The 11,084-nt window shown below is 51.8% G+C and overlaps 1 long non-coding RNA gene across 1 annotated transcript; it reads left to right on the top strand.

Moving 5' to 3' along the window:
- Positions 1-2,256: 2,256 nt before the first annotated feature.
- LOC131569025 (uncharacterized) lies at positions 2,257-6,858 on the top strand. The gene is made up of 3 exons (XR_009275760.1): positions 2,257-2,688; positions 3,552-3,687; positions 5,817-6,858. It is a non-coding gene; the product is annotated as an uncharacterized LOC131569025 (long non-coding RNA).
- The last annotated feature ends 4,226 nt before the right edge of the window (positions 6,859-11,084 follow it).

The raw sequence follows: 11,084 nt of genomic DNA, 5'->3' as shown, positions 1-11,084 counted from the left end.
CCCCCACACACAAAAACGAACCCGCCGCCGCCGCGCTCGGGCCGCTCCGCCGGGCGGCTCCGGAGCCAACGGGCGGGAGAAGGGAGAGGAGCGGGGCCGCGTCCGTGTGTCCGGCCCGGTCCGAGCGTCCGTCCGGCCGCGGCCGCCGCGCGCCAGGCCCGTGAGCGGTGACGCGGAGCGCGCGCGCGCGGGAGGGGACGGGGGGTGCAGGGGGGTGACGCACACGTAGCACGTACGGGGGGGGGGGGGGGGGGGGGGGGCACGGCGTGGCCGCCAGGGGGCGCGCTGCCCTCATGGGGCGGGGCTTGGCTCTGAGTGATGGGTGCGGCGGCCAATGGGTTGTTGAAAAGGTGAGGGGGCGGGAGTGCGCGCCCCGCCCGCCCAGCGCACGCGGAAGGAAGGGGCGGGGTTTGGTTCTGAGTGATGGATGTGGCGGCCAATGGGCCATCGAGATAATGTGAAAGAGGGGGGCTGGGGCGTGTCCAGAGCCTCCTGGAGGAGGGCTGCCCTCCCACACACACACGGGGAGGGGCGGGTTTGAGGCTGAGTGACAGGCTTAGCAGCCAATGAGAGCGAGAGGGCGGGAGTGCGCGCTCCACCCACTATCGCCCACGTTGTCGGGCGGGGCTTATCTCTGAGTGACTGCCCTGGTAACCAATGGGTGCTTGAGATTAGGTGTGGGCTGTTCCTGGTTCTGAGTGACGGCTGTGGCAGCCAATGGGACACCGAGATGAGGGGCAGGGGCTGTGGGGGCTGAGGTGGTGGAGAGGTCACTGAGGGGGGTGTGGTGGCAGTGGGCACTTGTGAGGGTCTGAGGTGGTGGACAGGTCACTCTGAGGGGATGCGGTCCTGGACAGGTCACTCTGAGGTAGCCCTGGACACTCCTGAGGGGCCGAGGTCCTGGACAGGTCACTGTGAGGGGATGTGGTGGCACTGGACACTCCTGAGGGGAAGGGCTGAGGTGTTGACCCCGTGGTGACCGTGGGGTCACTGTGCCCACCATGATCTGCCAGCTCGGCCTGTTCCCTTGGAACTGAACCCCTGTTGGGGTGAAGTGGGAATTAAGGATGGGGAACTTTAGGAATTCCTGCTCCAGCTGTAATTCCTGTCACACCTGCAATAGCCCTGAGTGAAAGCTGAGCTGATCTGGGCCTGCTGGACTGGGGATTCTCTGAGGTCAGTGAGGGGACCACCACACTTCTGCCTTTAAATACAAAAAACTCATTCTGTTCGATCAGCACACAATAAATCCCTTTTAAGAGAAATCTGTGTGTTGGGAAAGGCTGGATATTCAGTCCCTCTTCCCTTCCACGTTGAGATGCAAATATATATTTTCTCTTATAAATAACTTGGATTTTATATCGCTGCTTTTGGTGTAGGATAAAGCCCGGCCTGAATCAACGTGTTCCAGATCTGCAGCTGCTGGGCTGAAAAGATGGAGACTGGAAAACATCCCTGTCCTGGGAATATTGTGCAGCAAAAGGAGGGGGAAAAACAAATCCAGAGAATCCACTTCTGCAGAGAGACTGAATTAATCTTGTTTTTGAGTAGAATAAACTGTTCAGACCAAAGAGAACGGGGAGAAAGCGTGAAATAACATTTGAGGATGAAAGTGGAACCAGAGTGGGGTGGAATAAAAAAAAACCAGCACAAAGCCAGGTGGCTGCTCGCTACAAACACTTTTATTTATTAATAAACACAACACACTCCCGACATTTGGCTGCTTGACAGAATCCTCAAAAGTCTTGGCAAGGGATCAAAGCTGTGCCGGGTTCCTGTCCCTGCCCAGGAGTAACGTGCGAGCTGGAAATGTCCCTGCCTGCCAGCACAGGGGATGTGTGGATGTGTCCCCTCAGGGTGCGCTGGGGACACTCTGCTGCTGCTGTCTGAGGTGCTGAAGCTGCACGGCCTGCCTGAGCTGGGAACCCAAACTGGTTTGAACTGGGACATGGGATTCCCGTTACACCAGCCCAGAGCACAGACATGTGAATTGCGGGATAACTTTGCTCCATTGCAGCGCTGCAAGCTCAGGGGGCACTTGGAAGCCTTTCAGGATAGAACGGATGCCCAGGCAGGCTGCAGAGCTCCCAGGCTGTGATTTTGGGGCGATTCGTGCAGGTTTTGTCCCTCAGATCCGGGCTGCTGCACAGGAGACAGAGGCTGTGACTCGCCGGGCCTGTGTGCTGAGCAGCCGGTGTGGAATTTAAACAGGCAAAACCGGGCACAGTTCCCTTCACACCGCGCTGAGCTCCCCGTGTCCCTGCAGACCAGCAGCTGGCATTCACCAGAAGAGCAGGAACTCGGGTGAATTAGTATTTAAAGTGTGTTTTGTGTGAGCGGTGCCGAAGCCCAGCAGCCGGAGGGAAGTGCCGGTGCTGGGAGGGAGGAGAGGCCTTTCCCGGGGCTCACTGGGACCCCGGAGCAGCCCAGTAGCTGGGATCCTCCTCCTCCTGCGTTGGGGCAGGGACGGCGTTGTGGAGAGAGTCCCTGTAAGATCTATGTGTTAGATAAGTGGGTCCCAGCTATTCTAAATGAGCTACAGCTGCAAAGTCCTTAGTTGGGCAGCAGCTGTAGCTTGTGAAGGCAACTGGGATAAAAGGGGTGGGCCGAGAGCCCAGGATGAGCCCCTGTGGAAGCCATGAGGAACTGTGCTGCGGAGAGGAGCTGCATAATAGGACCAGCAAGAAGGTATGGACTTTAAGATGGGACTCCAGAAATATGAAATACAATAAGATGACGACAATACGGCATTGCTCTGCAGCACTCCCCAGCCATGCAGGTAAGGCTGCCGGCGTGAGGGGCACAGCCAAGGCAGCCAGGCTGGCCGACACCGGGGAAAACAGGGGGAAAATGGGATATTCTTACCCTGGCGTGGATAAAAATGGCCTAGGGGGAGGTGAGGGTGGAGCAGGGCTCAGGTGGGCAGGGAAGCTCCCACCCAGGGCAATGAATGCACCCAGGGTGTTCGTTAGGGACTATAAATAATAAATGAAGCTAATTAATCACTTTATTTCCCCCCTGCTCTGGTCATATTTTTTTTTTTATTTTGAAAATCACAGAATTCCAGGCTGGTTTGGGGTGGAAGGACCTTAAATCCCATCCATTCCCATGGCAGGGACACCTGCATTATTCCAGGTTGTTCCAACCCCATCCAGGCTGTCCTCGGGCACTTCCAGGGATGGGGAATCCACACCAATGTCTTCCAGTGCCTTTCATAATAAAGAATTCCATCCAAATTCTCCGTTTTCTTCATTTTCTGTCTCTGTTTATTGCCCTTTTCTTTCCTTTTCCCTTAAAACCAATCCGAAATGAAAATGCCTTAAAATTTTACTTATTTCACCTTTATTGCCTTTTTCTTTCCTTTTTCCTTAAAACTAAATGAAAATGCTTTAAAATTTTATTTATTTATGAATACCAATAAATGAAAGAACCAACCAAGTGGTATTCAATTTATTGAATACCAATAAATGAAAGAACAACAACGAAAAATGTTTTTAAACAGATTTTTTTTTTGTCTATATGCTGACAAAATTCCAATTTATTTTTTTAAGGGTTAAATCCATAGGGAAAAAATTGGGATTGAGTTTTTCCGGTGCAGCCGGGCCATTTCTCCTGAGCTGCCACGAGAGGGACACAGAAGGAAAGCAAAAGGAGCTGGGAAGGGAAGAATCCGAGGAGCAGCTCGAGGTAGGATCACAGCAGCCCATTTCCCTTTTGTTTGGCAATCACAGCATTCCTACAGCTCCCATAAAACCCTAAAAAAAAATCCATAAAATCCTAAATTCATCCCGTAAAATCCTAAAAAATCTTCACAGATAACGAGCTAAGAAATTTGAATAGTTAAAATGAGTTTTTTTTTTCCCCAGATTTTCCTCATTTCCCCTCAGCTTTTTCCCTTTAGAATGTCAGGACAGGGAGGGGTTGGGCTGGCTGGGATTTTGTTCCATCCTGAGCTCCTGGAGCAACAAATCCCCCAGGATTTTGTGGGTTTGGGCAGGTAATTCTGTTTATTCCCAGGGAATTTGTGTTTGGGGAGGTAATTCTGTTTATTCCCAGGGAATTTTCACTAATTACCAGCTGGTGATGCAAATGCCAGGAAATCCCAAATCCCATAAAATTCCTGCATGGAACAAAGGCCCCATGAAACCCCCTGAAGTAAATGTTGAATATTTCGTGGGCTCTTGTGGAATTCAAATCCCAGGCCTGCAATGCCCTGGCTTGGAATCAATGCAGAGTGGATTTTTAGGGATCTGCAGTTGATTCATCCTTAATGTCAGCAAAGCCCTGGCTGGGATTGGGATGAAAATGCTGAGAAAAAGGAAAATGGGAGGGAAAAAATCCTTATTTTTAAAAAATTATAACTTTATGGGCTTCAGTCTTACTCTTCTGGGACAGCATTTTAATATCACATTGAAAGGCCCATTGAGTGCTGGGACACTGAGTGGTCATTTAATATATATATTTATATAACTATTTTTATTTTATACTTATATAAAGTATTTATATATTTATAAATACTATTGTATTTATATATTTTTCTATTTTTGTATTTATATTTGATATTGTTGTGTATTCCTAATTGATATTTATTTTATCATTTCATATATTAGTGCAGGAAAAAAGCTTTTTATGGCAGAACTTGTGCCTGTTGTAGGTTCAGAACCACCGTGGGAAGGTAAAACTCACTAAGAAAAAACCAAGAGTTCCTAAACCCCAAGGAAGAGCTGCTGGAACTCCTGAATTTATTCAAGGAGAACTTTGGGAGGATCTGTTCCCCATTAAAGCTGCCTCTGGAAGGAGCAGAGTTGTTAAAAATCCTCAATTTCCAAAGCTCTGGGGGAAAAAAAAAATAAAATAATTTTAAAAAGGGATTTCTCCAGAGCAGATGTTGTTGGAGCTGAGTTTAAAAACAAAATGTGGAGCTGTTGATGGGCTCCAAAATGTCCCTGTTTGTTGGGATTGCTGGCAGCTTTCCTGGGCAGATGCAGGGGTTGTGGAGTAATGGAAAATGCAGATTTCCCACAGGGCTCTGGGGCTGCTGAGCCTCCCCAAACCAGGGGAAAATGGGAGATTTCCAGGTTATCCCATGGGAATTTGGGAGTGTGGGCAGGTTTGGATTTCTCCTCAGATTTTGTGCTAAAGCAGGTTTTCCATCCTGGGGCAAGGCAGAACACTCAGGGTTAAACCTGAGCTTGGGTTTGTATCTTCAATGAAAAAAAAAAAATCCCTTCAAAATCAGGAATTTTGGAGTCCTACCCTGGCTTTTGGTGTAATGGAATAACATATTTACATTCTCTGCATAGAAAATAAATCCTCCCAAGGAAATCCTTCTTTCCTGCTGTGGAAAAATCTTAATTTGGCTCTTAATGATGAAATGATGCAAGGAATCAATAATTGGGGTTTGGCTGAGTGTCCCAACGTGTCCAAGCTGTGTTTGGCCACACCAGGACTTCAGGAGGGCTCCAAGACCGAACACCCTCACCCAAAAATGGCCTGAAACAGGAAAATTTCATTTTCTGGCTTCCATCCCTGAAGAATTTTCCTTTTCAGTCCCTTTTGATGTTAAATTTGCCCAGCTTGGCCTTATCTTTACCTTGCAAATTCTCCAAGTCTGGAAAACAAGGAGTGTAAAGTCATTTATGCTTCCACAGCTATAGGAAAAACTGGTGACATTTCATCAAATTTAAAACAGAATGGAGGGAGCCCAGAAGTGTTGGAGCTGCTTTGCCATGGTGGAAGGCCCTGCACGGAGCTGTTTGTGGTGTCTGGGGATGGTCTGGGGAAGGACAAGGAACGTTTTAGTGTTTTCCTTGCAGGATTCTGTGGATTTCGGGAGGAAGGCGGCCAGGGCTGCCCTCAGGCCGTGAATGGTCCCAGTGTAGTTTTGTGAGGCCTTCCCAGAAGTGAGGAGCTCCTTGGAAACGAGCCCAGGAACCATCAAACAGCCTGGGAGGAGACCAAGGGGGCTGCGGGCTCCCAGACTGTCCCACACCCCCAGAGGGAACGTTCCCACTGCAGCATGGCCCCAGCGCCCTGGGGCAGAGAAAGCAGAGAAAACACAGAAAACACAGAAAACAGAGGCACCCTTGAACTCAGCCTGTGCCCCTACGTGCTGGGAAGGCTTCCCTTATCCCCCAGTGTTCAGGGCTCTTCCAGCTGCTCCTTTCCCTTTTCCCCTCATCCTCCTGATGTTCAGGGCTCTTCCAGCTGCTCCTTTTCCTTTCCCCTTTTCCCCTCATCCCCCAATGTTCAGGGCTCGTCCAGCTGCTCCCTTTGCCAGGGATGATCCCTTTTCCCTTTTTTCCCTTTTTCCACGTGGGCAACGAGGCTGGTGAGGGACCCAAACCACCCTCACTGTGGGGAAACCATGCCCACACTGCATTGTGCTCTGGCACAAACACAGGCACAGCAAATGAGATCAGAATATTCTTGGGAGGAATTGTGCCTTGCTCTTCTCTGTGCAGAGCAACGTGGGGCTATTTCCTGACAGGCCAAGGCACCAAACACCATCGCTGTGGGTGAGCAATCCCCACACTGCACTCTGCTCTGGCACAAACACAGGCACAGAAAATGAGGTAAGAATATTCTTGCCAAGATTTGTGCCTTGCTCTTCTCTGTCAAGAGAAATGTGGGGCTGCACACTCGGCCCTGACAGGCCGAGGAACCAAACCACCAACAGTCCCCACACTGCATTCTGCTGTGGCACAAACACAGGCACAGCAAATGATGAGAATTGTGTTTTTCCTTTCTCTGAGGTTCAGAGAATGTGGAACCCAGAAATATTCTTGGGAAGAGCTGTGCCCTGCTCCTCTCTGTGCAGAGCAGTGTGGCGGCACAGGCCGGGCTGCTTTTGCTAAAAACGGCACCGCTGGCCCTGATTTATGAGCAAACAGGAGTTTGCAAAGGCCTCGGGAGCCTGGCCCAGAAATCCATGAGCCTGATGTCATGTGGAGAGGGCCCAGAACACAGAATTATTTTTATGGAGTTGTTAGCAAGTGTTATTAAAAAATTGAAATGTTCGGTTGGAATTTATTTTCTTGGCTATAGGATGAGGACAGAGCAAAAGTCCTGGAATGGATGTGGACAAGACATCCCAGTTTTAGGCCACTCTTCCTGGCTCCAGATGAGAGCACGGCTTTGCTGGAAGAGGGGATTGCAAAAGGGGATGTGAGGGAGGTCTGGAGCAGTAATTTTAAACAGCACTTCAGCCATGATGTCATTTCAGCTGAAAAATAATGTTCAAGTTTGGGCAAGCAGAGCCCGGGGCCAGCAGCCAGGGTGGGGAGGAACTGCAGCAAAATGGAAAGTCCAACAAGTGGAAGGTCATGGTGGAAAACCAAATCAGAATAACCTCAAAAAAAGGTGGATGAAAACTCTGGAATTTTCTGTGAGCAGGAGGACTCCAAGGAATGGAGGGGAGGAAGATGTTCAAACCCTGGACAGGGCTTTCACTGCTCTGCCTGGAAGTCAGAAGCCAAATCCTGGAGCACAGGAACTGCCTGAAGGACTGCTGTGACCCCAGACTGAGATCCCAGATCTTCTGCTGGGATTTAACCCAAATCCAGCCAAAAGCTGCATCCACTCCTTGCCTGGAGAGGCCAAAAGGCTGAAACAACCAAGGGACGTTGTTCCAGTGGGCTGTTGGTTTGTCCAGTGTCACTGAGAGGTGGCACTGTCACCCTCCAACCCACTGTCACTTCTGGAAATCTATAAATGTTATCTATAAATCTATATATGTTGGGGTCAGAAATTTAAAATTCTCTTTTCACCTTGTGAGAGCTGCGTGTCCATGCTGTGCTATGTTGTGTCCTACGGGGGATCCCAGCTGGAACACCCTGACCTCAGTGCCACCCCCAGGAAAACCTCCCTGCCCAGGGAACGTCCACCAGGCACCCAGAGCCTGCCCAGGCCGCTCAGGAGCAGAGCAAAGGGTGAAGAGGAGCAGCCCTGCACCGTTTCACTGCTTCCATCACCTCCAAAAAGAAGAAGCTGAACTGTGATTCCCCCGAGGCAGCTCCCAAGGAATTTACCCAACATTCCAAGAAAAAAAACTATTTTTCTTTCCCCACCCCCCCCACCTACAGAGTTGGCTGCAAAATCTCATTCTCACTGCACAAGAGGAAAAACCATTTTGTTGGGGAGAGCCCAGTCCTGCCCAAGAGCCTTCCCCGCCTCAGAGCTGCGGGATGGCGGGGCTCCGCGCCGCCTGCAGTCCTGCCCAAGAGCCTTCCCCGCCTCAGAGCTGCGGGATGGCGGGGCTCCGCGCCGCCTGCAGTCCTGCCCAAGAGCCTTCCCCGCCTCAGAGCTGCGGGATGGCGGGGCTCCGCGCCGCCTGCAGTCCTGCCCAAGAGCCTTCCCCGCCTCAGAGCTGCGGGATGGCGGGGCTCCGCGCCGCCTGCAGCCGCGGCCGTGCCGGCGCTGCCTCCGGGCCCGCCATGCGCCCGCCGCCACTGCCCACGCGGCCGCAGCGCCGCAGCACGGATATCACTCCGCGCCCCCTCATCCCACCGCAGCGCCGCTTCCGGGATCAGCCGCACGCATGCGCAGGTCTATCTCCACGGCCCCGCCGTCACCCCCCCCCGGCTGCTGTGGCCGCAGCTTCGGTACAGCCCGGTCCCGGTTCCGAGCCGCTGCACGCCGCTGTCCCGCCACAGCCGGCATCCCTGTGCCCTGTCACGCCGCTGCTGCCGCCACCGGGTCTATACACGGCACCGCGGCAGGCGAATACTGCAGTGCCTTGCATGTGTCCTTCCGCGTCTCTCCCTCTGCCGGGCCTTGATGTGGCACGGCCACATCACCGAGAGATCCCTCCGCAGCGCGCGATGCTGCACAACCGAAGCCTGATATCCTTCCGCGTTCTCGCCTTCCTCACACCTAGCACTGTGGGACTACTTTGTGTCACGGTTCGTCCGCACAGCCACATCCACGCACACAAAGAGGGGGAGGCTGGAGTATGACAGCTGCTTTCATAAATGCAGCACAGACAGAGAATTATTTTGCCCCTGCAAATGCCAGCCCTTGGATCCCAACAAAAAAAATTGGAAGGGCTTTTTTACAGCTCAAGCAGCTTCTCCTTCACAGGCCAAAATGGAATCACCTCACGGGATCTGGAATGGAATCACCTCACGGGATCTGGAATGGAATCACCTCACGGGATCTGGAATGGAATCACCTCACGGGATCTGGAATGGAATCATCTCACGGGATCTGGAATGGAATCACCTCATGGAATCTGGAATGGAATCACCTCATGGAATCTGGAATGGAATCACCTCACGGGATCTGGAATGGAATCACCTCACAGAATCGGAAATGGAAGTGAGGGCGATGAGGATCACCCTCAGGCCAAGCTGTGGGATCAGCCCTTTCTGTGGGTTTTCAATGAATTCCCACTAATCCAGCCTTAGAAAGCTGGGCCTTGCTCAGCCTTGGGTAAAGCCTTGCACATTTTGTCCTTTTCTCGTTCCCTGTTCCACCACAAACCTCAGCTGGGGAAAGAAAAACCCAACAGAGCAAGCAAAGGAAGGGGCACCTGCAGCTGGAAATGACAAAAATCTCCTGTTCTAGGAGGAGATTTAGGACTTGGAGCTCCCCAGGAACAGCCTCTGTTCCCGCTGTGCGGGGAGCCAGCAATGAGCTCAGGCTGTGAGATCAGATTTTGCTGAGTCTACAGGGCCAGGCTCCTTCTTTCCTCTTTTCCAAAAGCTCCCCTCTCCAAGCCATGCCTGGATTTTTGATTTCCTTGGGAAACCTCGGCCCCCTCAGCAGCTCTGTGTCCGGGACACTCAGCTCTGCCAGCACAAACGCTGCTTTTGCCATTCCCGTTCCTCCACCTGGGGCTTTGTGGGGTTCCTGGAACTGGGAGAGTTTCCTGGAAGAACAGGGCAGAATGGTTTGTGCAGAAAGGGCTGCAGAGACATCCGGGAGGCTGCTGGAACTCAGGGACAGCTCCTGGAATTCTCTCTCCTGGTGGGGATTTCTCTGGCTCGTGGTGAGCACCCAACGTGCTCTGGCTCCAGGGGATGTTCAGGGAAGGAACCTGACCCTGTGCTGGCCAAAAGGAGCTGGAAATTCATGGAGGGAACGCTGCAAAAATGCACAGATCAACGTGGTTTCCATCTGGATTTCAAGTTAAAGGAATTTGGGTCCATCACCATCAGGCCAAGCCTGTGCCCTTGCAGTTTTGGGGTGGGAAGAGCAGCTCAGATGGAGCCAGAGCTGACTCTGGATCTCTCCACAGCCCATGATCGTGAAGATGGTGATGGAAAAACAAAAAGCAAAAAGCAGCTTTGCCCTTGGGGCTGTTTGTCAGCCCTGGGTGGGGCCGGGAGGAGGCACTGCCAGCTCTCTCCAGAGCCAGTTCATTCCTGGGAGATTTTCTGGAAAACTCCAGAGGTTTGGGTCAGTCTCCATCCTCCTGCTTTCTGGAGAGCTTCCCGCCCCTTGTGAGCCTGCACACGCCGTTTTTCCATTCCTCTGGAAGCCACCAGAAACCCCAAAACAAGCCCAGAGCCTGGATGATGCTGGATTTTCCTCTGAGCTCATCGAGGATGTCCAAAGCAGCACCATCTGCAGATGGGGCCAAGAATCTGTAACGTCTCAAAGCTGAGCAAAATAAAATGTGTGGGAGAGGAGAGGTGGGTGATGAGGGGAGCTGAGGGGTGCAAAAAGATGGATTTGGGAGCCAGGGGCTGTCCCAAAAGCCATGAGGGGCTGAAATGAGCATTTCCACAAGTGCAGCTCTTGGTTTGAACCTCTTTAATGAATTATTTTTAATTAGATTTATTAATTACCTTCAGGAAGGAGCTGCAGCTCCAGACTGGGAGGATTCTCCTGCATGGAAGTGTTTCCCACTGCTGCAGGTTTTTATGGCTGGAATTTCCTCTTTTTCTGCTCTGGAAATTCATCTTTTTATTGGAGGAAACTGGAGAGGGACAAAGGGCAGGGTGAGGAACCCTGAGGGTGTCCCCGTCCTTCCCCACGCGCAGAGCATTGCAAGAAGGATGGAGACAAAGCTCTGCTCCAGCACCCCCAGAAGAGGAAGAATTTGATAATAAATCCATTTTCTTATTCGGGATTCTCAT

The sequence above is a fragment of the Ammospiza caudacuta genome, chromosome 28 (assembly GCF_027887145.1).
Source record: "Ammospiza caudacuta isolate bAmmCau1 chromosome 28, bAmmCau1.pri, whole genome shotgun sequence".
NCBI classification, from domain to species: domain Eukaryota; kingdom Metazoa; phylum Chordata; class Aves; order Passeriformes; family Passerellidae; genus Ammospiza; species Ammospiza caudacuta.
Note: the sequence above shows the minus strand (reverse complement) of the source record. Positions and strands in the feature narration are given on the sequence as shown.